At 34.7% G+C, this 16,067-nt stretch overlaps 1 long non-coding RNA gene across 6 annotated transcripts in view; it reads left to right on the top strand.

Annotated features, from left to right (window-relative positions):
- The first annotated feature begins 1,871 nt into the window (after nucleotides 1-1,871).
- LOC141376871 (uncharacterized) overlaps nucleotides 1,872-16,067 on the top strand; it is a 34,209-nt gene continuing 20,013 nt past the window's right edge. For 3 of the 6 annotated variants that reach the window (XR_015504682.1, XR_015504683.1, XR_015504681.1), the window contains exons 1-4: nucleotides 2,019-2,136; nucleotides 4,674-4,796; nucleotides 5,028-5,141; nucleotides 6,263-6,322. This is a non-coding gene — a long non-coding RNA (uncharacterized LOC141376871). Of the gene's footprint in view, nucleotides 2,137-4,673; nucleotides 4,797-5,027; nucleotides 5,142-6,262; nucleotides 6,323-16,067 lie in introns of all 6 variants that reach the window. The other 3 variants (XR_015504686.1, XR_015504685.1, XR_015504684.1) reach the window with 2 other exon arrangements.

Genomic DNA, 16,067 nt, shown 5'->3' with positions numbered 1-16,067 from the left:
AAATTAAGAAATCAAAATGTAAAGTCTCCTCGACTAATTTTTTTACTTTTATTGAACCAAACAGTTCCAAACATGCAGTTAAATCATATTTATGAGTAAATTAAAAAATATGTCCTCCTAACTTACAATATTACACTGAGATAACAATTTAATATCTTTAAATCTTCAATTTTATCAGTTGTTTAACACAGCCACAAACCTGTAAGCCCAGTATTTATCATTTTTCTTCCAGATTTTGGGTGGGCATGTTCATTTCAAAGTTAATCTACAACATGTCCCGTATTGAAAACGTAAATGAAAATAAACATAACTGCAGTGAATTGTCCGTGTTGTGTGGGATAAAGCAGAACTGACAGGAGATTCGTGTCCACAGTGCTGGAACGCGAATGGATCTGGCATCACCACAGACACCCTGCTGCTCTCTGGTGAAAACACAGAGATCTGGGAACAAATGAAAGCACTCAGAGCAAATTTCCCTCTGTGTGTCTTTATTCTAACAAAGGACATTGTTGTTCCACTATTGTAGGATGGATTCTCATAGTGCCAGTACTGTGTGGAAACATGAAATTGTGATGGACATGCAGAAGCAGATACATTCAGCTTTATTTAACTTATTAAAAGAATCTAACAGTAACTAAGTCTGTCTTGGATGGTGGGAAGTGTATTTTAAAAGTCTAGTTTAGCTTACACTGAAAACATACAGTTGAAGTCAGAATTACTAGCCCCCCTTTGATTTGTTTTCTTTCTTAAATATTTCCCAAATAATGAATAACAGGGCAAGAAAATTTTCACAGCATGTCTGATAATATTTTTTCTTCTAGAGAAAGTCTTATTTGTTTTATTTCGGCTAAAATAAAATCAGTTTTTAATTTTTTAAAAGCTATTTTAAGGTCAAAATTATTATCCCCTTTGAGCTATTTTTTGATAGTCTACAGAACAAACCATTATTATAAATCAGTTATTAGAGATGAGTTATTAAAACTATTATGTTAAGAAATGTGTTGAAGAAATCTCTCTGTTAAACAGAAATTGGGGGAAAAAAACAGGGGGCTAATAATTCTGACTTCAACTGTACGTAAGGTTTTTGAAATAATTATCTTATATTGTCAAGGCTGCATGTTATTTAATCAAAAAAGCAGCAAAAACAATAATATGGCAACATATTATTTTATTGAAAATATATATCTTTATATTTTGGTAGTAATTTATTCTTAATTATGCAAAATCCTTGCTCCAATTTTTAGTGCCATACATAGGTGCCACATGATCCTTCAGAAATCATTTCAATATGCTGATTTGCAACCAAACATGTATTATTATCAGTGTAAAAAATGTAAATCACTAATCTTTTTAAAAAACATTCATTATAACAAAATATTTAGTTTCTAAAAAATATAATATTTCTATAAAGTAATCCTCAATCAAATGGATGTAAAGTTGGTTTGATATTCGCACATTTGTTCATTTAAATGTCTCTATAATATTTACCACGCTAGTTTAAATATTCAGTCTGAAATGGCATGCAATTATGACTTCAAAACAGCATTAGCACTATTTATTTAGGTTTTCCTATTTAGAATTAACAAATACTCTTAACGAGAATGTCTGAATATCCAAATATAAAACCAACTTTACCTCATGCTCAAACAAAAGTATCAAGGGTTTCACAAAAAAATAATGCTTACAACGTTACTATTATAATAAAATAACTCAGCAAATCCTAATTATGATTTCTAAAGCAGACATTGAAGACTGGTTTGATGATGCAAATTGTTTGTTTAACAGGAAAACATTAAGGTTAGAAACCGTGAAAACATACATGTTATTTGTATATTGAACTACATATAGTGTTTGTTGGATTTTAATATCTTGCTGAGCAAAAATAACAAGCTGACCTGTACCACTGCAATTAAAATAGCAGAAAATACCTTCATTTACTCTTGTTCATCCTTAAAATCGCTGGTTTCAGTCTATTAACATGAATTATTGTGCAAACATGTCGAGTCCAATTAGACGCGCATTACGGTCCTGTTCAGATTCAAACCGACGTCATCAGATATCGATACTCATGATGCTAATATTATGAACGGGCCATTGCTAATGCTAATGCGACCTGAAGAAAGCGTGTTCGTACAGGTAGGTAACGTGGTTCACTTACCTTAAAAGGCTCAGATTTTAAGGTTATTATTGAACCAAGCAGTAAAACCCAGGTGGCAACATTTCCAAAAGTCGTTTTGTATGGTGCAAATATCAGTTCGCTAATCTAAGATAGTTTTAGGCTAACGTTAACAGAAAGCTTTGCTATTGCTAAATGATATATGTTTTTTGACAAAATAATGTGTAAATGTTTTATTATATGCTCGTTTATTTACCGTTACATTTTCATAACAGGCTGATAATTTAACTGAGAAAATGCAGAGTGAGTTGTATATTAAGGCTAAATGAAGATTTCAGATGCAAAATCCTCTCAGTGCTATGTGAAATTATCTTCTAAAATGAGAACTTTTTTTGTGCTACTTAGTTTACAGTAAGTATTTGAACTGCATTTAAAGTGACAACTAACTTATGAGTTTGAGAAAAATGATAATTTTAGAAAAAAATTTCAAAAGCCCTTTTCATCTGATGTCTTTAAATAAACTGTGTACATACTAAATACATAAATTTGTGTCAGTCAAATGTTATTCTCCTGGTCTATGAATATGGTTTAAAATAAACAGACCTAAAGCTAAGAGTTAAATTTTAACTATGTGTATGGTTGAATAATTTCACATCCGTCACATCCATAACAAAGAGATGTCACATCCATAACAACACTTTTTTTCTCATAAATGTGAAAATATAAAATAAAATAAAATCAATAATTTTTGTTTTATAGAGAGACAACTCTTATTATTTTGATTATTATTGTTTCTTTTGGGTTGTGCAGTTTAATTCACAGAATTTCTACAAAGTATATTGTATACTGTAAACCCACAGACTTTTTTTGTCACATCCATAACACATGTTTATTTTCCTTATTTTAAGTACAAAACATGTTTACTGATTAATATTTTTCTAGTCCCATAACGCTGTGGTCAGTTGTTCTGGAAAATATAAACTAAAGTTTTAATATAATGTTAAACGTATACTTTAAACATTATATTAAAACATACAGATTTATTTGATCTCATTCTTAGCCTTCAGGAGGAGTTTAAGAATAATTAATATTGTTCTAAATCAGTGTTGTCGTCATTTACAATGCATGATTATTAATAAACAGTTATGATTGTAAATTATATATTGAATACTGGCATCATGGTAGCGCAGTGGGTAGCAAGAAGGTTGCTAGTTTGAGCCCTGGCTGGGTCAGTTGGCATTTCAGTGTGGAGTTTGCATGTTCTCCATGTGTTGGCGCGGGTTTCCTCCGGGTGCTCCGGTTTCCCCCACAGTCCAAAGGCATGCTCTATAGGTGACTTGGAGAAGCTAAATTGGCCGTAGGGTATGTGTGTGAAAGTGTGTGTATGGGTGTTTCCCAGTGTTGGTTTATTCTGCTGTGGCGACCCCTGATTAATAAAGGAACTAAGCCGAAAAGAAAATGAATGAATGAACATTACTTAGTAAGTGCTGTCATGAATAAATCCAATGCTGACGATATATGGCATTAAAACATGAATAAATAAATAAATAAATAAATAAAGTAATACATAAATAAAGTAATAACTAAATAAATAAAGTATAAAATAAATAATCAATAAATAAAGTAATAAATTAATAAATAAAGTAATAAATAAATAAACAAAGTAATAAATAAATAAAGTAATAAATAAATAATAAACTACTTAAGTAATACATAATAAATAAATAAAGTAATAAATAAATAAAGTAATAAAGTAATAAATAATAAATTAATTAAGTAATACATAATAAATAAAGTAATAAATAAATAAAGTAATAAATAAATAAATAAAGTAATAAATAAAAAAATAAATAAAGTAATAAATAATAAATAAATATAGTAATAAATAATAAATAAACAAAATAATAAATAAATAAAGGAATAAATAAATAAATAAAGTAATAAATAATTAAATAAATAAATAAAGTAATAAATAATAAATAAATAAAGTAATAAATATATAAAGTGATAAATAAAAAAAAGTAATTAATTAATTATCTCATTCTCTTCTTGCATTTAGAAAACAAAGTATACTGTGAAGAAAGTTCTGATATGGCATAAAATACATTTTAGTATGCATTTAACTTTACCACTTTAAACACACACACACGCACGCACACACGCACACACACACACACACACACACACACACACACACACACACACACACACACACACACACACACACACACACACACACACACAAACAATGCACTTTAAAAGTTGTTTAATACATCAACTCTGTAGATTAGTGCACATTTATGCACATTTGTATTTCCTTAACCTTGAGCGTTTTGTTCTGCTCAAGATTAAAGAAATTAGCTGACCCAACACAATTTTTGCGTTTTTCTTGAAACAACTTACATTTTGAATGTTATATCTACTTAATTTTAGAAATATAATTAAGTTTGCTCAATCGGTTTGTGTTGGCGCAACATGAAGGATTTGTATGGAACCTAGCATTTTTTCAGTGTTCACTGATTTGTCCTGCAGTAAATCATTAATATTTACCCCACAGATGGACACTTGCTTATGTTGAAGGTGTTGCCCGATTGCTGAATGTCCAGACTGACTGTGGGGCCCCAGGGGCCGTCACCCTTCACCTTTCCCATCTCTCAGGTGCCAGGCTCCTGAATGTGAGGTGAGGATGCCCTGGGGCAGGGATTGGCCCTCATGCCTCTCTATAGGGGTCTTACAGGGGGCTGATATTTCGGAAATGTCCCTTCTATGAAGAATTAAACATAGTCAGTGCTTTAAACTCTTTATCATATAATAAACTTGATCACAACACAAGCTATTGAGATTCTCAGTGCAAGAGGATTTATTCTAATCTGTTAATCTGATCTAATCTAATCTAATCCTGTTTTCCCAGTGCAGGAAGAGGAAATATCACTTTCTTCTGACATCTGATACCTAATCCTTTCGTGGAAATTCCGGGAAGAGGAAATCAGTTGAGGACTTTGTGGAATCAGAAGTTTTGCATGAGGTCAGTGAAATTAAACATTTATTCATGCAATGTAAAACGATTTGCTTGTGTGGGCTTTTCAATTGGCGAATATAGTTGACAAATCAGGCAGTGAGTGAAATATCGGTGTGTTTGGAAAGAACACCAGAGTTGGAGGAGTCGTGTTTCTGTCAGCGCTGATAAGACTCGGCCTGAGGAAGTGCAGTCACTCAGCGGCTCGCAGGTCCACAGCACACTGATGAGTTACTGGAGGATTGTGTTGCACTCGGGGACGCGTGAAACACCACTGCCATTAGCCCGACAGATGCTTTTACCTGTTAGGGACACAAAAACAGGGAAGAGTATATCCTAGGTCAAGACTTTGAGATGCCCATAATCTTGTCAGGGATCATCACTTATTCTATCTTGACTGAATTTGTTGAATGTGTCGAAAGTCAGTTTAATGTACACCACAAGTCACTTGATTGGATGTGTGAATGAATCTAAACTAAATCTGCATATAGGTTTAGAATTATTGCACAAACATTGATGCAGCAAGACTTTCGGAGGAATCAAATCTGTCTACGTTATTTTCTGAACTCAAAGACCTGATCTGACCGTTTTATTCTCCATTTGATGCATGAACATGATACCATTACTGCCCAGTCAGGTCTATCAAAACAGACCCATAACTTACAGTAGAGATGGTTCAGTCGTCCTACGGTCTGTTCATCACTGTCAAACCCATAATACAGTAAATGTTGTGTCTGGATCCTGGGCAACGTGTCCGTCCTCGTAACTGAGCTTTATCACCAGACTGAGCTGGAGAACATGATAGTTCAGACACTTATTCTGTCTTCATCCAGCCTGACATTCAACATCTGTTTGCAGCAGTCAGCAGGAATTAAGAGCCTAATATCTCATATCTCCAGAGGAAGTTACATATTTAAAGCGATAGTTCACTTAAAAATGAAATTGTAATCATTTGCTCACTTGTTTTAAACCGGTTTCGGTTTATTTTTTCTGTTTCGTGAACAGAGCCTGCATAGGCTGTGAATAACAGGTAATAAGGTTGTAAATAATGTTCAGTTTGTTGCACAGAGTGATCGTTTTAGGGCCGTGCGGGAGGTTTGATTTGCATGTATGAGCTTTTTTCAACCCAGGCTCATTGTGGAAACGTAGCCCGCGGACGTTTCTGGAGACCGCCAAATACGTCCCGGGAGGTAAGTATTCGAGCAGTTTTTGTTTTCGAGAATCCGCTAGAGGCCGCTGTGCGTGCATTTTCGCGTTTTGAATGCCTCTTGGGAGCATGCGCCATTTGCGCCTGCGCTGTTCCCGCGTGAATAGCCGCCGGAGGCCACTGTAGAGCGACCGTCCGTTCGACTGACTGACTAAATGACTGAACGATCGACTGGGCAGCCGGCCATTCGGCGACCCAGCCACCCTCCTTCTCCTCCTTCCTCAAACCCAAGCGACAATTTGCAAAAGCCTTCCAGAAAAAAAGCAAAAGCCCTCGTCCGATTTAGACCGCGTTTTCGGTTCTCGCCCCATCGCGAACTCGTTCGCTTTTATTTTTTGGATTCTGTTTTTCATCTTACGTGATTTCTGGAACCGCTCTTCGCCAGACTCGATCCCGGTCGTCGCCGTGGCTGGCTCCTCCGGGCCTCTGCTCCGCCAACGTAACACCGCTAACTAAGCGGACAAACTGGTTGCGGCGGAAAAGCTCTCCACACGGAGGTGAGCTGTCAGCCGGAGAGCACGAAGAGGAGGAGCGGTGTCACACCGCCCCGTAGAGTTCGCTCGAAAAAAAACAAGATGCGGCCATACGTACCTCAGGCCACGTAAATTGCGGTCTCCAGAAACGTCCGCGGGGCTACGTTTCCAGAATGAGCTTGGGTTGGCTTTTTTTCTCACAGTGACGGCAGCCATGAGCCGCACTCGGAAGTGAAAGTGAAACCTGTGCGCACATCATTTAAATTATCATATGGCATTTAAGAGTTAGGATGACGACAAGCATTTGATATATTTTTTTCTTCATAGCGAACACAGAGTGTTGTGCTTGAAAATAAATGTTTGCAGTGTCAGTATAACAACCCTGGCCTATGTATAATGGAAATATAATGGTCTAACCGTACGTTCACACCGAAAGCGGCGAGAGCGTCAAAGTAGCCGGAAGTCATTCATTTTCAATGAGAGCCGGCGGCGATAAGCGGCGAGGAGCAGCGCGGCGCGTCTTCGCCGGCGTGATCGTCGAGGAGAGTTGAAATAAAGTCAACTTTATGGTAATGAGCTGTGACGCGGTTCGGCGGCAAGCAATCAGAATGAAGACGTCCATCGCTTGATAGCAGTTCAGAGAACACAGACCTGTGAACTTTGGTTCCGACCACAGTTGTTCCCAAGGGTTTGATTATTGCGGTCGCCGGATTTCCAATTATTTACAATTTTTTCCTACAGGAACATGCATTAAATAAGTTACTGGCGAGTTACTGATGTTCATTAATGTAATATAAATTTATCTTAAAAAAGCGGGAATCTCACGCGATGTGACAGTACAAAACAGTACTGCTGCTTCAGGATATTTCAGACATATGGACACATATTGGATAAATAGAGCAAAGCCACACCACACGCAACTTGATCTTCCATTGTTGTATGAATTTGATAAGAAGTGCGCAACATTTTCACACTAGAAACATGTTTTATGCAGGAATGTAACTGATATGCTGCAACGGCTCCTTTAAATACGAGATAAATGTTGCGAGTTTTGACGCTCTCGTCACAGGAGCTGAAGGCAGAGAGCGTTGTCGCCAGGGCGGCCAGAGCGACCTTGGACGCTCTCGCCACTTTCGGTGTGAACGTACAGTAATAATGTCAGTGACAGATGACAAGCACATGTCTTAGACATAATAAATCAACTTCAGAATTACGAATAGTTTATTCTGATGTCATAATTTTACTGTGAATTAACAAACAGGACATATTGATAGTCTGTTCACGTCCTCTATAATGACTATACAAAATGTTGCGTTTTAGGCAACAGTAGACCTACACATAGGCCTAATATTATTATTGTTGTTTTACCATATGTTTATGAATTAACAATATTAGTAGGCTAATCATATTAACCTTTATTTTACATCTACAGAATCGTTGATTTTAAGCAAAAAAAATTGTGATTTACATTTTTGCCAGAATCGTGCAGCCCTAGTTTCAAGAGTTCGCCCTTAGCTGATGATTGATAATAAAGCTAGTTTGGCATGCTGTCCCGGGAGAGAGCCCTGAACTCGTGATATCCTCGAGCCCGGGGCTCCCTACCGTTGCAGGGCGAGAGGGGAGTCCGAGTTTAGGTAGGTCTCGAGAACTCCCCTGCTTGATAATGTTGGAAGTAAATTAATGCTATGAAGTGTCTATGTTGTCATTTTGGATTTGTCAATTTACTTATGTTACATGTTTTTGGTCTGTGGGAGGAAACCGGAGAGCCTGGTGAAAACCCATGCAAACACGAGGAGAACATGCAAACATAAATAAATAAATAAATTGTCCATGCCAGTGGCATTCTTGCTGTGCGGCCATGGTGCTAACCAATAGGCCTCCGTTCTGCCCTGACAAGGAAATGGGAGGAGTAGGGGTGGAAGGGGGGATTCTTCAAGACGAAGATGGCTGAAGTAAGATACTCTGGTTATTTATAGTGGTTAAGGAGTCGTCTAATCAGTGTTAGCTAATGTGGACCCGGTGCTATCAATCATAAGCACGTGCTCCTCTCTAAATTAGTTTCTAAATAAACTTCACTTAAACTATTAAATGGTAACAAAAATCCCCTTTTAAACGTTGTTGGACGAAAGATAAATGTCTCATAATGCAATTCTAATGCATAAATACACAAATAAAAAAATTAATAAATCATGAACTACAAAATATGGAAAATTGCTAATTTATCGGGTATTTCTTTGTGTAGTTGTGCTCGTTTTGGCAACCCTGGTAGCTGGGAACTGCTCCTCTGCTGAAAACACGAAGCACACATTTGATATCTGAGGATAATGCTCATCTATTGGCATGACTCCGCTATAGTTTCATCAGACTCCTTACTGGGCCCATAAAAGAGGTAATGTATGAGCTGATAATGGCGTGAGATCCAGCAGCCCTCCTCCATATGGATGCGTTTATATCAAGGCGGACTCGTATAAGCTCTGAACTGTCAGCACTTGACATGCCAAATGATTTAAAGAGGTTTTTCAGCCACTGTGTTGGGAATATGGGTGTGCGATGGTACTGATATACGGCTACAGAGAAATACTGTGTACATCGGATGAAAAAAATGGCTTTGGAAAATGTGTGTAATGCAGTTTCACACCCTCATGCTGAGAGTTCCAGTTGAGCGTTTTGCCGTGCAAAGCGATGGCAGGTGATTTTCTACACTGAATAAAAAATTGTGACATGTTTTTCTTGCTCTTCTGGGTTTATATGTGACCTTTCCAAGTCAGGTTTCTTAGAGAAAATGTATTTATTGCTTGTTGGAAAACCAACTTCGTATAGAAGTGTTGGTTGGATTGAAGGTCTGGAAGCGCTTTTCTTTAGTTGCTAGAAAGCTTCTATTTTATTGTAATTTAACTGCAAATTTTGCAGTAATATCTTATCTAAGAAGCCCAGAATTAGGAGAAAGAGGTTGCATTACATATTACAGAAACCAAACTTTTTTATTATTATTGTGTTGCAGAAATAGGAGTGACACGGTGGCTCAGTGGTCAGCACTGTCGCTTCACATAAAGAAGGTCACTGGTTCAAATCCCAGCTGGGTCAGTTGGCATTTCTTTGTGGAGTTTGCATGTTCTCCCCATGTTGGCATGGGTTTCCTCTGGGTGCTCCGGTTTCCCCAACAGTCCAAACACGTGCTATAGGGGAATTGAGTAAACTAAATTGGCCGTAGTGTATGTGTGTGAATGAGTTTGTATGTTTCTCAGTACTGGATTGCAGCTGGAAGGGCATCAGCTATGTAAAACATATGCTGGATAAGTTGGCGGATCATTCCGCTGTTGCGACCTGAGATGAATAAAGGGACTAAGCCGAAAAGAAAATGAATGAATTTATGTTGCAGAAATTAGCTTACACAACAGTTTCAGTTTGATGGATTGTGAGCTTGAAATCTGCATTCATATTTATGCATTTGTGATGTATTACAGAAGTTTAATCTAATGTGAGTGAATGGAAATGCAGTAAATTATAAAAATAACTTGTAAATATAAAAAAAAATAAATAAATAAAACTTTATCGGTCCTAAAATATGGACTAAATGTTCATATTAGAAATAATGTCAATATGTTGTCGCAATAGCCTAGTGGTTAGCGCGTCGACATATGGTGCAGTAGCACGTCAGGGTGTCCCGTGTTCGAATCCTGGTTCGAGGACATTTCCCTACCCCCTTTCTCTCTCTCCAACTTCGCTTCCTGTCTAAATACTGTCCTATCTAATAATAAAGGGCAAAAATAAAATCTAAAAAAAAATGTCAATATAATATATTATGTTACAGTATATATACTGTATATTTTATCCAATGAGAATGAAATAAAGTTCATTTGTAAATTGTAAGCATTAAAAAAGTAAATGTCTTGAGTAAAATTTCATCTAAACTAAATTACTAAAATTGCTTCTATTTTCTATTTTTCTTCTATTTTTAATCTAAAAAAATATAATTTTTTAAAATAAATTAAATGTTGTTTTGTACTTTTTATAGGAGATTGAAAAGAAAATAATGAACGAAAAGAAAAATAAAGATAGTTATGAAAGAAAATCAAATAATTTTAATGTAAATCCATCAGACCTCTTTTCTTGTAAATGAGCATTTTCTACCAGGTTCCTCCGATTAGGTTTAGACGTTTCATTTTATATGTAATGAAAAGGTTATTAGCCGGTAAAAAAAATACCATTTTTTCCAAAAATGCTACTTTAGACAATTCTTTGGTTTTTAAAAAGGTAGTTGTTTTTTTCGTCGTCAAAACCAATTAATTCCACGTCTGCTTTTTTTGCAAAACCCTCTAAATCCACCCATTGGGACAAGAGATTGTAATTAGTTGAAAACCACTAAAGATGCAATTAGAAATTATTTGACCAAACACAAACCCCCTAAAATTAAAAATACATCTGTCAAGTAAGTGGTAGTTCATTCCACTGTGATTAACCAGGGTAAAAGCAGAAGGAAAATGAAAGAAATCTGTCAAGTGCATTAACCATTAACATTAAAACTGACATTAATTAAATCTTAAATATCTGTTGTCATTTCTGATTTAGGATTTAGATTTAATGTAAGTAGAGCAATGTAAACATTGCAAACATTGTAAACTAAGCTTGGTTGATTCAAAATTATAAGTAGTATAAATGATGTAGTTTTGGACATTATATTTATCTTAAAAATAGCTTAAATTACCAAATAAAGCACAAAGTAGGCCTACTGGACAAAAAGGGGATGCCTCTCAGACAGTTTTAGGTGTCATTCATTCATTCTCACCATACTTAAGGTCTTGGTTTATTGTTTATCCTCCATGTCTGATAAAAGAACAGCATCTTTACTCTGTCCTTCGTGAAACGCAGTTGCCGTTTAATGTAAGGTAAATCGGTCTCATTCAAATTAGCGTCGCTGTGCAAAAACACGTTATGAATGGATGCTACACTTCCGACTGTATATTGTGTTTTATAATTGTGTTTATATTGCACAGAGTTTTGAGGTAAGGAATGTTTTCATTTGCCATTCAGTGACAGTCGGACAGGCTCATCCAGTTCATCAAACTTCATCTTTATCCCGGAAGCGGGATAAAAGAGTCTCCTCGTAATGCCGGCGTATCAGCACGCCGTTACATTGAAAACATGATTCAATTCGCGCCTTCTGATTGGTTATCGAGATATAGAGGCTTTTTCTGTCAAAGGCAAGTGGCGTTTAGAGACTTTTGCTGACAAACTAAGCTGACGCTGAGATTTGGATGATTATAAGCAAATCTATTTGTTGAACATGTACTACGTGCCTAAAGCATTCACTCAATGTCATTCTTATTTTGGCGGAAGTGGAGTTTAGCAGCTTTTTCATCTGAACTCTTTGTATGTAATTTTACAAAAATAAGTAAAACCCCTTAAAGACCTCTCTTTTAAATGATTATTTTTTTAGATGCTTTACAATTGTGCATAACCAAAAGACAAAACTGTAACTGATCTAAAAAAAACTTGAGATCACAGTACAAAAATTAGTGGACTCAAATTAATATGTTGTGGAAAATATTAAATAAAAATGTATTAAACAGAAAAAAATCAAGAGAAACATAAAAAGATGTTATATTTAGGTGACTTTTTATTTTTTCATTTTTTTTTTAGAATTTCTTTTCAATAACTTGTATGGCCACATCTTTACCTAAAGATGTGGCCAAACTCTTATTCTAATTCAACTTTAATAAAACTTCTTTAAATTCTTTAAATTTAAATTCACCAAATATTTTTTTTTTAAACTATATACATCAAGACATTTCAGCTGTCAAAAGAGTTGTACTCATTTAGGTTATGCACTGCTTATATTGTTTTAAGTAACAAATAAGGACAGGTAGAAGTTCTTAGAGGTAGAGCACCCCTTTAATTTCATGAAACAGAGAAAGAGAGAGAGAGAGAGAGAGAGAGAGAGAGAGAGAGAGTCTGGTCTTCCTCCGGCCAGTGTAAACCCTCAGGTGATTGGCAGCTCAGAGAAACCCTTTCAGACGTTGCTCCTCCACACCACAACCTTTGTGTTATGCTGCACTTTAGAAGAACCAACTCTCAGGCTGAAGAGCAGAAGAAATAGCCACTGACCCTCTCCATTCCTGTAGAGAATTACTGTGATGAAGCACTCATCCTCATAACCCTCATGATTATATATATTTAGTGAAGTCCCTTCCACTTCAAAGGAGTCTCTAAATTTCAGAAAGATCAGAAATGTGCTAAGAAACAGATTTCAAGCCAGTTAAACCCTGCGGACCCAGGACCGGTTCCGTAACATCATCGACTTTTGCTTTAAGTAGCATTGCACCAGACCCCTGTAAGTGGTTTCATTTGAAAGTGTCCAATCTATATTTTATGCACATATGCATCACTTTGGTTTTTATTCTACTGTACAAAAGATATTTACACTTAAATTCACAGTATTTTGGATACCCGAGCTGGGTATTTTACATTGGTTCTTTTTTATATTATTCATATGACACATGTATAAGTTATAGCTCAAATGAAAGCTCTTGCCGGTGCTCATGTGGTTCTAGCATTCTTTTTTTATTGAATTATATTCACATATCAAACAGTTGTGAATTGCGGTGTTTCCATGGCACAGAAGTGAAACAATACATTTATGACCACTAAGCAGCCCCAGATAGCACAGACAGCTGTCATCTCTTACCTTATGCTGTGTGCTTCAGGGCCATTTCTCCTCTGTTTTTAAGGTGATGTGCATAAGTAATCCTTTTATATGTCTGATGTGGTCCAAACACAGTGAATTATGTTTGATCAAACAAAAGAATAGTGAAATATGAAAACAATGATCGGTCCCTGTGGCTTGTACAGCACCTCTCATCAGTTGGAATAAAATAACTTGCATAGATTATGGTGGAGACATTTTTCTTTTTTCCTGTGATTACAGACATGAGCAGGAACCACCTAAATTAATTACAGCACACTAGACCACACAGAACCTAAAAGGTACACTTTCAAATTTGAGTTTATAAAAAACAAAATACAAAAAGCGCCTCTTTTTTTAGGTGTTTATTATAACACAGACAACATATACAATTATTTTAAATTTCCTACACTCATAAAGTATAGAAACATTATACTTTTTATTTTGAAAAATTTTTCAAATATATTTATTATTAAATTTTTTGTCAAATAGACTAATTCCATTTAAGATCAGCTCTGGTTCTTTAATAACATTTTCATTAAAAATTAAATGAGATTTTATAGGTTGAATTAGGCCTAACGGAATTGCTTTTTGAACAGCATTGAATTCTTTAAAAGGTAATGGAAAATTATTATTAGACATAAATTGTTCATAAGACAAGAAGTTGCCAGACTTATCAAAAATTGAGAGAATCCCAATAAAATTTCTGTTAAACCAAGTGGAAAGAAAAATAGATTTATGTCTAATTTTAATATCAGAGTTGTTCCATGAAATGCATTTATGTGGTGAGAAATTGTGGGAATAACACAATTTCCAGGAAAGAGGAACCTGCTGGTGAAATTCTGACAGTGCAATTGGCATTTTATTAGGTAGATAATTACATTTTAAAATAAAAGGAAGACCTCCACTTTTTGTGAAAATAGAATTTGGAATAATAAAAAAAAATCCTATTGAGTTAGGGTCTTTTAAGCATCTTTTAATCCAATTTGTTCTAAAAGTGTTTACTATGTCCTCAAAGTCGTAACACTTCAAGCCAGGATTTTGTCATGTGACTGCATTCCATTCCCATGACATCATATCGGCTGAGTGAGTGAGTTAGTGAGTGGGAGAGGGATGAATCTGACAGCTCATCCAACAAACACTTTGCATGACAATTATACTGATTCCTGAGAGACTTTACTCATTACATGAATGCCACTCACATGGGGAATAACAAAGTCAAGTCACTTTTAGTTCTGTATTAGTGCTTTATTACTATAGGTCTATTGAATGCTCAATGCTGATTGGCTGATGAACATTCTAAGGTGTGCCGTTTTCATATAAACACACAGATAAAGTAATTCCAGGCAGATGCTAATGTCATCGCTGAAATCTGCAACACTTCAGATGTGTGTGAAGGTTTACTGTTCACACAAAATAGATCGTGTGCACACTGTGGAGACAGACATAGAGAGTGATGTTTAATAACCAGCATTCCCAGCTGTTAACCAGTGTTAGATTACCATAACCCACTCCCTGTAAAACAGCAAGCAGACGTCTCAATCAAAACTAAAGAGGCATCTGGATTAGCTGCCAGTCATAAAGGGAGCTTTAATAGTTTATGGTGTTTTTCAAAGAAGCACTTGTTTGTAATAAACGAAGGTTAGGTTACACTTTTCTTCTGATTCTGTCACACATGCCTGCTGAGTGAAAATATGAAGAAAGAAACTGCATAACAATATATTTTTCATTAGGTTTATTGGATTGCTGCCATCTAAAATTGCTGTCATCTAAAATTAAAATCTAGCTGTCTGTATGCATCTTAGATAGACAGGTGCCTTCTAAGGGAACATCGTAAATTAAGATTCTACACTAAATTAATATCTGCTGTACAACCCGAGTTCATATATTGAATAAAAATTCAATAAGTAATTTTTTAAATAGCGATATATAAAAATAGTGGATATTAATATACTTTATCATTTAAAACGATATATTAATACAGTATAGATTACCAATTTAAATGCTTAGTGCTAATAGTAACATACTGATGTTTGTTTATTTATAATACTTTGCAGATTTACTTTTTATTGATATGATTTTATTTTTGTATATTTATAATGACTTGTTTTAATTAGCATTATATATATATATATATATATATATATATATATATATATATATATATAATGCTAATTAAAACTAGTCATTATAAATAAATATATATATATATATATATATATATATATATATTTATATATATATATATATATATATATATATATATATATATATATATATATATATATATATATATATATATTTATATATACACACACACACAATGAGTAGGATCAAGATCTTATATATATATATATATATATATATATATATATATATATATATATATATATATATATATATATATATATATATATATATATATATATATGTATGTATGTATGTATATTTGTAATATAACATCAGAAAAAAAAACAATGTAAAAAGAAATAAATTATTAACAAAAAGCCTGACGATTTTACCTTCAACAGAATGTTATATTTATGTATAATTATTATGCAATCTCTAGCAAA

The sequence above is a fragment of the Danio rerio genome, chromosome 12 (genome assembly GCF_052040795.2).
Source record: "Danio rerio strain M-AB ecotype USA chromosome 12, GRCz13ab, whole genome shotgun sequence".
In the NCBI taxonomy this organism is placed as follows: domain Eukaryota; kingdom Metazoa; phylum Chordata; class Actinopteri; order Cypriniformes; family Danionidae; genus Danio; species Danio rerio.
Note: the sequence above shows the minus strand (reverse complement) of the source record. Positions and strands in the feature narration are given on the sequence as shown.